This window comes from Psammomys obesus, unplaced genomic scaffold (assembly GCF_907164565.1).
Source record: "Psammomys obesus unplaced genomic scaffold, mPsaObe1.curated_primary_1811, whole genome shotgun sequence".
In the NCBI taxonomy this organism is placed as follows: domain Eukaryota; kingdom Metazoa; phylum Chordata; class Mammalia; order Rodentia; family Muridae; genus Psammomys; species Psammomys obesus.
The window spans coordinates 505,650-516,285 of NW_026590062.1; the positions used below are offsets into that span (position 1 = coordinate 505,650).

Here is a 10,636-nt window from a genome sequence, read left to right on the forward strand (position 1 = left end):
TATTTATTCATCTGCTCCCGATGGCCAATGAAGTAAGCACCTTTGCTCCTCCATACCCTCCCTGCTACTCTGTCTCACCACCACCAGAAACAATGGACTCATGAAACCATGGACTGAACCTCTGAAACATGAGCCAAAAATCAATCTTTCCATTTACAAGTTAACTTTTTCAGAGCAACGAAAAGCTAATTAATAAAAGTTTCTGGTTTTTTTAATAAATATTATGGGAGAATTGGCACAAAAACAGAAAAGCATATGCAAAGTATATGAGAATAGATTATCTCCTTAGAAAAATTCCAGAATGTCAAGGCAACAAAACAAAGGAGCAGGAAAAAAAAACTCCTCCACATACAGGAATTCATAATCTGGACGTGGTACCCATGTTCATGACCACAGCCATCAGGAGGCCAGGGCTAATGGGCTGCAAATGCAATGACAGTGCCCCAGCCCTAAACACAAGGTCAAATAGAACAAGTCACAAAACCAGGGGAAAGAAATGGCGATAAAAAGTTATAAAAACACATTGAGAAAAATGCAACATGAATTCATCAAAAAGTATGTATCAAATAATTGTTTTTATCAGCTAACACTAAATGTAAAAGACATAAAATAAAAATCCAGAAAATTATTACTCCCTGAAATGAATTCAATTTTGTAACCCCCAAAATAATAAACTTGTAGCTAAAGCAATAGCAGGATTTTGAAAGGATTTCAGGCTATGAAGATAGCTTAGTAGGTAAAGTGCTTATTAAACAAACAAGAGGAACTGAGTTTCAATTCCCAGGCCCCATGTAAAAGCAGGACACAGTAAAGCATGTCTGTCATCCCCAGGCTCCTACACTGAAATAGGAAAACTGAGACAGGAGAATGTCCAGATCACTAGTCACCTAGCCTGGTATACACAGGTCTTAAGAGCCCATACCTCAAACAAAGTGAAAGGCACAAACAAACACTAGAGATTGTCCTCTGACCTCCACACCAGCATCCTTACTCAAACAAACATATACAAGAGAACACACACATCATACACACACACAAATAAGAAAACACATATAATTTTAAAATGTTAAATATCAAGAGTAGATACTCCTTTAATCCCAGCACTCAAGAGGCAAAGGCAGGTGGATCTCTGTGAATTTAAAACTTGCCTGGCTACAGAGCAAGTTCCAAGCCATCTAGATATACATAATGAGCCTGTCTTAAAAATGAACAGATAAGAATTCGCCAGGCAGTGGTGACACACTTTTAATCCCAGCACTCAAGAGGCAGAAGCAGGAGGATCTCTATGAGGTTGACGTCAGCCTGGTCTACAGAATGAATGCCAGCACAACCAGGGCTACACAAACAGAAACCCTGTCTTGAAAACAAAACAGAATAAAAATGTTAAAAGCAGGGGCTGGAGAGACTGTACAGCAGTTCAGAACACTGGCTGCTTTTCCAGGGGACCAGAGCTCAATTCCCAGCATCCACATGGCAGATCACCAACTGTCTGTAATTCAGGTTCCAGGGGATCCAACAGCCTCACATACACATACATCAGTGCACATAAAATAAAAGTTAAAAAAAAAAAAAAAACCTCTAAAATAGAAGCTAGAGATACAGCTAGGTAGTAGGAACATTTGTCTACCTTGCATAAGGCCCTGGAAGCAGGGCATCTCATAAAGGACATGAGTACAGTACAAAGGGCTGCCACCAGCACCACAAAATATACTTGTAAAAGACAGCAGAAACACTAATCAAGAGAAAAATTAAACATCTGCTTAACAACTTAGAAGAGAATGTCCAATCTTACCACTAAGAAACCCAAGAAACACTAAAACAGGCTGCAGCAAGCCCTACACCACACAAGCGGCAAACCACTAGACACACTGTAGCAAGGGTCTGGGAAGCAAGGTGGGATGACAGATTTCAAATGCTCCTCAATCATAAAACACCATGGGAATGAACTCAGAGCAGTACCAAAGTGAAAAAAGCTTGGATAACCTATACCGTCAATGGAGTGACTCTTATTTCTAGAATCTGTCCTAAGAAAATTAACCTATCAATTTAAAATTTTTTGCTTAAAAATTTGAACCAAAAAAATCGAGATACGGCTTAATGGTTAAGAGCAGTAGATGTCCTCCAGAGGACCAAAGCCTGACTCCCAGCATCTACATGGTGGCTCACAACTATCTGTGATTACAGTTCCAAGAAATCTGGTGTCCTTTTCTGACCTCCTCCAGCACCATTCATGGACATGGTACAAAGACATACATATAAACAAAACAGCCATACATATGAAATAAAAACAAATAAATCTTAAAATATATATATATAACCCCACAGATGATTAACAGGTAAATCTATCAGCTTGGCAACCTGAGTTCAATTCCCAGGAATCACATGGCAGAAGGTTGACTCCCACAAGTCACTATCACACAACACACAAACACACACCACACACACACACTTTTTTTTAAATAATGGTTATCACATAATAAAGGTAAAACATGTAACCAAAAACAATGTCCAAGTTCTAAATAAAGAATATATAAATAAAATGGAAAAATATACCACAAAAACTGAAGATACCCAGAGCCCACATAAAAGTCAAGCAAGTGGGGCGGGAGAAATGGATCAGTGGTTGAGCGCATTTGTTGCTTTTGCAGAGGACCTGGGTACAATTCCTAGCACCTAACATGGTATCTTACAACAGTCTCTAATTTGTGTGTGTGTGTGTGTGTGTGTGTGTGTAGTTGCTGTTGTTTTCTTTTTCAAGACAGGGTTTCTCTGTGTAGCCTTAGCTATCCAGGACCTCACTCTGTAGACCAGGCTGGACTGGAACTGAGACCCACCTGCTTCTGCCTCCCAAGAACTGGTATTAAAGGCATGCGCCACCACCGCCTTGCAGTTTCTAATTTTAATTCCAGAGATTTTACACCCTTTCTCTCCTCTGCAGGCACTGCATGAACATAATATATAAACATACATGGAAAGAAAAAACATATATACAAATAAAAAAAAAAATGTCAGGCAGGTGTGGCAGCCTCCTGTAATCCCAGCACTTAGAAGGCATCAAAACAGGGAATCCCTAGAACAGGATGGCTAGCCGTTAGCAGGAATCTGGTAAGCTCCAGGTTCAGTAACAGACCGTGCATCAATAAACACAGTGGAGAGCAACTGAGGAAGACATCAAACATCAACTCTAAGCCTTCACATGAACACATGTACTACCAATAGCATGCTAGACCAATCTTGGCTACATAGCAAGTTCTAGGCCAGCCTAGGCTATGTAGTAAGATATCTCAAAAAAAAAAAATATATATATATATATATGTGTATATATATAAAATACAATTAACCATCAACTATAATGTAAAGAAGTCACTCATCTAAACGTGCTTCCCAAGGGGCTGGAGAGGTGGTTCCACGGTTGAGAGCACTGGCTGCTCTTCCAGAGGGCACAGTTTTCATTTCCAGTACATGTGACATGGCAGGTCACAATTGTCTCTCACTCAAGTCCAAAGAAATCTGACACCCTCTTCTGGCCTCCTCAGATACATACATATGAGTGGTACACAGACATACATGCAGGCAAAACAGCCATACATTAAAAAAAAATTTAATTGAAGACTTTTTTTTTTTTTTTTTTAGGATTTATTTATTTATTGTGTATACAGTGTTCTGCCTCCATTTATGCCAGAAGAGGGCACCAGATCTCATTATAGATGGTTGTGAAAGCCACCATGTGGTTGCTGGGAACTGAACTCAGAACCTTTGGAAGAGCAGCCAGTGCTCTTAACCTCTGAGCCATCTCCCAGCCCCTAATTGAAGACTTTTTAAATATTTATTTTATGTATATAAGTGCTCTACCTGCATGCCAGAAGAGGGTATAAAATCAGATCCCAATATAGATGGTTGTGAGCCACCATGTAGTTGCTAGGAATTGAACTCAGGACCACTAAAAGAGTAGACAGTGTTCTTAACCACTGAACCATCTCTCCAGAACCATAAAAAAAATTTTTTTAATGAAAAAGTGCTTTCCAGAATAAGGTGTAGATACTCCAAAAGACTCCACCAACAGCAAAACTTAAAACTGCCCAAGCTCCCTGTTTTCTGATCCACCGAGATGTAAATAAGCCATGCTGCAACATCTTATAACTACCTGAACTGTCAGCCAAAAATAAACTTATCTCTTAACCTTGAGCTGTTTTGTCAAGTATTGTATTACAACAAGAAAAGTAACAAATACAGAAAACTAACACCAAGGAGTCTTTGAGGTTATTATCTGACAAAGTGATTCATAGATCTTTGGAACTGGGTAGAGCAGAAGAGAAAAGGTTTGGAGAGGTAAGTTAAAGAAGCCCTACACTGTTGTGTTAGCAGCTCTTAATGGAACAATCTTATGGCAGTGTGGAAGAACAAACCGCCAACAGAAATGTAGACAGTAAAGACTACACTCATGAGGCTTTATGTGAGAACAAAGTCTGTCAGAACTGGACTAGATTCTTCTGGCAAAGAATCTAACTATGTTCTTCCGTGTCCTAAAATGTTGAGGCTGACTTCAAAGTAAGAGACTAATTAATTTGGCAGAAAAAAATTCAAAGCACTGTGAACATTCAAGGTATAGTAAGGCTACTGCTGGCTGCCATTTGTTAAGTTTACAGTGGGGTTGGTGAGGAAAGAATGAGCACACTTAAAAGTTACAAACAGGACAGCAGTGTTGCTATAACTGTTAAAGAGATTACTGCCAGCAAGAAAAAAGTCACACTGAAGCCAAAAGAAAGGTGCCCTGAAGGCAAGACTTTATCATCCTGAGCTGGAGAGATAGCCCAGTGATTAAGAGTTTGTACTGCTCTCACAGGACCAAGTTTGATTCCCAGCATCCACAACTCTAGTAACTAGAGTACTAGATGGTAAATGTGATGCCTCTGACCTCCACAGGCACGTGCACACACACACAACTTTAAAATAATAAAAATAAATCCTAAGATAAATAAAGACTTCATTAAAGGTTCCACGGTATAAAAATACAAACTTAATAGAAAATCTCTCTTTTTCCCCCTTCAGTTTTTCAAGACAGGGTTTCTCTGTATAGCATGACTGTCCTGGAATTCATTTTGTAGACCAGAATGTACAGAGATCCACCTGCTTTCTGCTGGGATTAAAGGCGTGTGCCACCACTGAGAGTGCTAAATCCAGAAACGGTGGCACATATCTGTAATCTAAACACTTGGGGCAAAGGCAGAAATACTACAAACTGGAGGTTAGCCTGGTCCATACAGTGAGTTCCATACAGTTAGGGTCAAATAGCAAGACTACTTCTAAAAACAGAAAGAGAGACTCACTGAAGAACCTAATCAGAGCCTGTAACCACAGGCACATAGTAGATATATCTCAAGCAGGTAGCACAACTTGGCATCACCCATGGTTTTGCAGGCATGCAGAAGTAAGGTGAGAGTTAAGGGTCACAGCAGCTTGATCCAAGGTTCCAGAAAAAAAAAAAAAGTAGACAAGAAAAAGAAATGTGTAGCATGCAGGATCTAATTCACGTTAAGAACCTGGCATCTATTCAGGAAGCTGTGAAGGGGAAGCCTAAGCTGCAAAAGCAACTCTAGGAAGATGGAGATGCCCAGAATGTGGGACATTATCCAGGAAAAGCCGCAGGCACCCTCAAATGGGTTGGCCCAAGAAAGAGTCTGCAAGTGCTGTAAGGCTGACCAAGGCTGTTGAAGCCCACATGGTACCACAAGCCCAGATGCTTGAGGTGAAGCCACAGGTTTGTTATTTGCCCAGCTGGGCTTCAGTCTTCTTTAGTCTGGTCTTTCTTAGGTATCTTCCTATTCCTCCATTTTATATTGGAAGTATTTAACATTTTTGTTTGTTTTAGCAAGGGTTCACAGCTATGATTTTGCCTTATGTCTCAAAACACTCTGAACTTTTAAACACTACTGGGATGGTTAATATCATGGGGATTTATACAGTTGGAGTGAATGAATATATCCTGTATTATGAAATGTCCTAAGTCTATGGGGCCAATGGCAGAATGTTATGGTTTGAATATTAAAATGTCTTGGGGCTGAACAGATAGCTCAGTGGTTAAAGAGTAATGACTGTTCTTCCAGAAGACCTAGGTTCAAATCTCAGCACCCACATGGCAGCTGACAACTATCTGTAGCTCCAATTCCAGGGGATCTGGCACCTTCATATACATGCAGGCAAAAGAGCAATGCATATAAAACAAATCTTTTAAAAAATAAAAAAAATTAGTGTCTTCCCCACCCATGTATTTGATGAACATTTGGTCTCCAGCTGGTGGCACTACTTTAGGAGGTTTTGCAATCTTCAGGAGACATTACCTAGACTGCTAGTGGATCTTGAACTTAGTATCTCCACTTTCTAATTACAGCCCAAGTTTTCTGCTACTTGACCCACTGAGATTTAAACAACGTACCCCATGTGCTCCAACCACCACAAACCAAGTCCTTCCAGTCATCCATGAACATATTTCCTAAACTGTGAATCAAGATCAAATTCTCTCATTAATTCTGATATTTCCTCACAGTAACCACAAAAACAACTAGTGTACTGTGTAATGGCTTATTTCACTTTACATACTGTCTCTAATCCCACCCAATCTGTGGTTAATGACTCAACTTCATTCTCTTTGTAACTGAATCCTCCACTGTGTGTGTGTGTGCATAGACATCACACTCTTTCCCACTTATTCCCAAATAGGCACCTGGGCTGACTCTGTATCTTGGCTGTTACAAACAGTGCTGAAAGAAACATGGTTGCGCAGGTGTCTCTTCTGTATGCTGACTGCATTTCCCTTGCATATATACCTAGGAATGAAACTGCTGGGTCATAAGTAATTCCATTTTTTTAGTTTTGGGGGTTTCCATTTTGGCAGTATTAATTTATATTCTCTCCAACTACTGCCATTTTAACTGGAATGAGATCACATAACTAGGATTTTCATTTACATGCCCAAATAATCCATTTTAATTCAGTTTAAACTCTAATTTTATTTTTATTTACTTCCTTTGAGATACAGTCTCACTATGTTGCACCTGGCTAGCCTCAAGCTTATAGATATCCACCTGCTTCTGCTTCCCAAGTGTAGGCCACCATGCCCTGATAAATTCTAATTTTAGTTCAACCTCTACAAGACACACACACACACACACACACACACACACAATCCTGAAAGCCAGAATAGGTGAAGATGGCACTCTTGACAAATGGTCACAGAAAAATCAAAAGGAAAGGCTCACCTGATCAGTGAACTGTTTTATCACTACTCCCACTGGCCCACTCAGAGCAAGTTTTGGGAGTTAGCAGTTGGCATGGGCAACATTGGTTAACTGGTCTCCATCTTATACAATGACGACTCAGTGAGAGCCAGAGCCCAGTTGGGGATCAAGCACCAAAAGCGGAGCAATGGCAGCTACTACATTCTTGTATTACCCAATCACTGAGACCTAGCCACACAAAATACTTCACTTCCACCACAAAGTACCCTCACATTTCAAAATTCTCCCATAAACGTAATCTGCCTTCATTCCCTGAGAACCAGTGTTCAAGAACTCTTTTCATACCCAAAAAAGTCATTTGGCAGACACCAAAAACTAAGTACCTTAACCAAGAGAGTTAAAAACATTAAATGTTTAAGCCTAAGGGTTAGGGCTACAGCTCAATGGTTAAGTGCTTGCTTGGCATGTACAGGACCCTGAACGTGATCCCTAGTACCACACACATTCATAAAGATTAAACATATTAAAAATGATGCTTTCAGCGAAGTATGGTGGTACATGCCTGTAATGGAAGCACTCAGAAGGCAAGGCAGGAGGATCACAACTTCAAGTCAAGATAGGTCTACATAGTGTTCAAGGCCAGCTATGGCTAACTGGCCAAAAAAAAATAAATAAGGCAATGCTTTCATTTGTTTGCTTTTTAACAACCTCAATAAATTCGTGGACTGGGACTGAAAAGATGGCTCAGCAGTTAAGAGCACTGGCTGCTCTTCCAGAAGACATGGCTTCTATTCCCACCACCCACACGGTGACTTACAATTCTCTGTAACTCAAGTTCCTGGGTATGTGATTCCCTGTTCTGGCCTTTGTGGGCAGCAGACACCCAAGTGGTACAAGGCAAAACAGGATTGAAGAGATGATTCAGGGAGCAGGAGTACATGCTCATCTTCAAGATGATCTGAGTTTGAACCCCAGCACCAATACTGGGTAGCTCATAACCACCAGGACATCAGACACCATCCTGCTCTGCAGGCACACATAGCAACATAGACACAGGCACGAAAGCACACGTAAATAAATAGATAGATAGATAGATAGATAGATAGATAGATAGATAGATAGATAGATAAATGATAGGTGGATAAATAAATAAATAAATGTTTTTATTTACTTTTAAATACAACAAATGTCTTGGACAGCCAGAACAAAGCCTTCAGAAACAGCAGAGCCTAATCAGAGGAGAAGAGATGATGAAAAGCCTGAATAAAGCCATTACCAAAAAAAAAAAAGGAAATAGTGACAGTAAGCACACAAAATTTCTCTCCCACCCAGGAATACAAGTTAGCTGAGAGCAGAAAGAGTCAGCTGGAGGGGAGCACTAAACCAAGGGAAACTTACTATGCAGTTGTGAAAAAGGTGGCAGAAAACAACTGACAACCACACTTAGGAATGTTATGCTATGGCCTTGAGTGGGCCACAAACAGCAACCCAACAGAGGTCACAGCAACAGCAAATGCTTCACAGGGACAACAGTACCAGCAACATTATGAGGCAGCTATTGTACAGTTGGGTGCTCATGGTACCTACACAGCTTAAGACACAAAGTTTCATTACATAGTCCCAACCATTCTCTTAAGTTACAAGAATATGACGAGAGAAAATAACAGCACCTTCGGTATTAGACCATCCTGAGTTTTTAAAACACTGAAGAGAGGGGCCAAGGTGTGGTGGAGCACCTCCAACCCCTTAGCACTCAGGTGGCAGAGGCAGGTGGGTCACTTTGAGGTCGAGGCCAGGCTGTTCCAAGCCCGTGAGACCATGTGTTAAAAATAATAATAATAAGGGGGGGCCTCCCCGCTTGGTACTGAAGCAAGCACCAGCACTTCCAGCTCTCAAGAGACTGAGGCAGGAAGATAAACCTGAGGCCAAGGTCAGAGGCCAGCCTAGGACCCAAAAGTAGGTTCGTCTCAAAAACAAGTGTATAAAACGGCTAGGCATGATGGCTCACACCTGTAAGCCCAGTACTATGGCTGAGGCATCTGGATTGCTAACAAGCACAAACTGGCTTAGCTCAATCCAGGCCGACTCGGACTTCCATGAGACTTTGCCTCATAAAACCTAAATACGTAAACATAAAATTTTAAGTTAGCATGTAGTACTTTGCCTTTCCTGGCCATTCAGAGTATACAAATGAAACACAGACACACAGACACACACACACACACACACTCGCAAAATGCACAAGAACCGCGGTCAAGGCCAGCCTGGTCTAAATGTCGAGTTAAAAGGCCAGCCAGGGCTACATGGTGAAACTCTAAAACCAAACCAAACCAAGAACCGTTTTGTCTCACGCAATAATCCAGAGTACACAGAACGCAAACATCCTGCCAGAGATGAGCGCAACCCCCAATTCGAAGTCGCGGTGCTCCCCAATACTAAACCTGGGGACGGACTGCGGAGACTGCCGCTCGGCGGCTGATGGTGCACCTCGGGGCCTCGGCTCGGAGAGCTCCCAGGTCCACGGCGTCCTTCCCGCTCTGCCTCAGCTCCAGGCTCTGCGCCGCGAAAGGAAGCCGCCCACCGCCGACCAACGGTGCCGCGGGCGTTATGAGCCCCGCCTTCCCGAGTGCTCCGAACCGGCCGCGCGCCTGCCCAGAACCCCGCACGCGGGAGTGCGGGCGAGGGAAGGGCCTTCCAGAGGCAGGGACACGCGCCGAGCCACCGGCCCCTCTCCGCGCGGCCCGACTCCTCGGCCCCGCCCGCCCACGACAAAGCGCCGCCGCGGCCTGGGCCCGACGCGCCGCGGGCGGCAGCACCGCTGAAGACGACCGCCCGGCACGCCACCACCACCGCCTGCGGCCTACCAGCCCGCCTCTCACCCCGCTGTCGCCGTCCGGTTCACCCTGAACCTCGAGCCACGCTCCGCCGCGTCCGGTCAACCGGGAGGCTCGAGCGCGCCGCAGCCGCTCGGCGCATCCGGGTCCACGGGCGCAGGAAGTAACAGCGCCGAGCCTACGGCGAGCGGCAAGGGACTAACGGTACCTGTCGTGCAGCGCCGCTCGCCGCCACGCGGGGTCGCCTTGAGTTAAAATACTCCTGACGGCGGAGGCCGGCCAGAAGCCTCTTCTGAAGCGAGCTGACGCTACTGTTTGGGGCGGGGCTACACGCAGGAGGCGCGTTGGGCGGGGTTTGGAGAGCTGAGGGCTACCTGAGAGATGGCTCCGAAAGGCCTCTTCTGTGCGAGGCGGGAAAGCTTCGGTCGATACGAAGCGAGTCTGCGCGCACGCAGGGCAGGGCAGGGCTGTGAGCTCAGCCGGTGCCCGAGAGCTGGGGCGTGGCCTTGTCCTTAAGAGGCGGAGACTCAGGGCTCGGGGAAGTTCGGGTACACTCGGGCAAGGGCC

General features: G+C 43.7%; 1 protein-coding gene across 5 annotated transcripts in view; it reads right to left on the bottom strand.

The window, feature by feature from the left end:
• Window positions 1-10,223, bottom strand: part of Ep400 (E1A binding protein p400) — a 107,107-nt gene extending 96,884 nt beyond the window's left edge. For all 5 annotated transcript variants that reach the window (XM_055605729.1, XM_055605727.1, XM_055605728.1 and 2 more), the window contains exon 1: window positions 10,115-10,223. The gene's annotated coding sequence lies outside the window, so the exon portion shown is untranslated. The remainder of the gene's footprint in view (window positions 1-10,114) is intronic.
• Window positions 10,224-10,636: the final 413 nt, after the last annotated feature.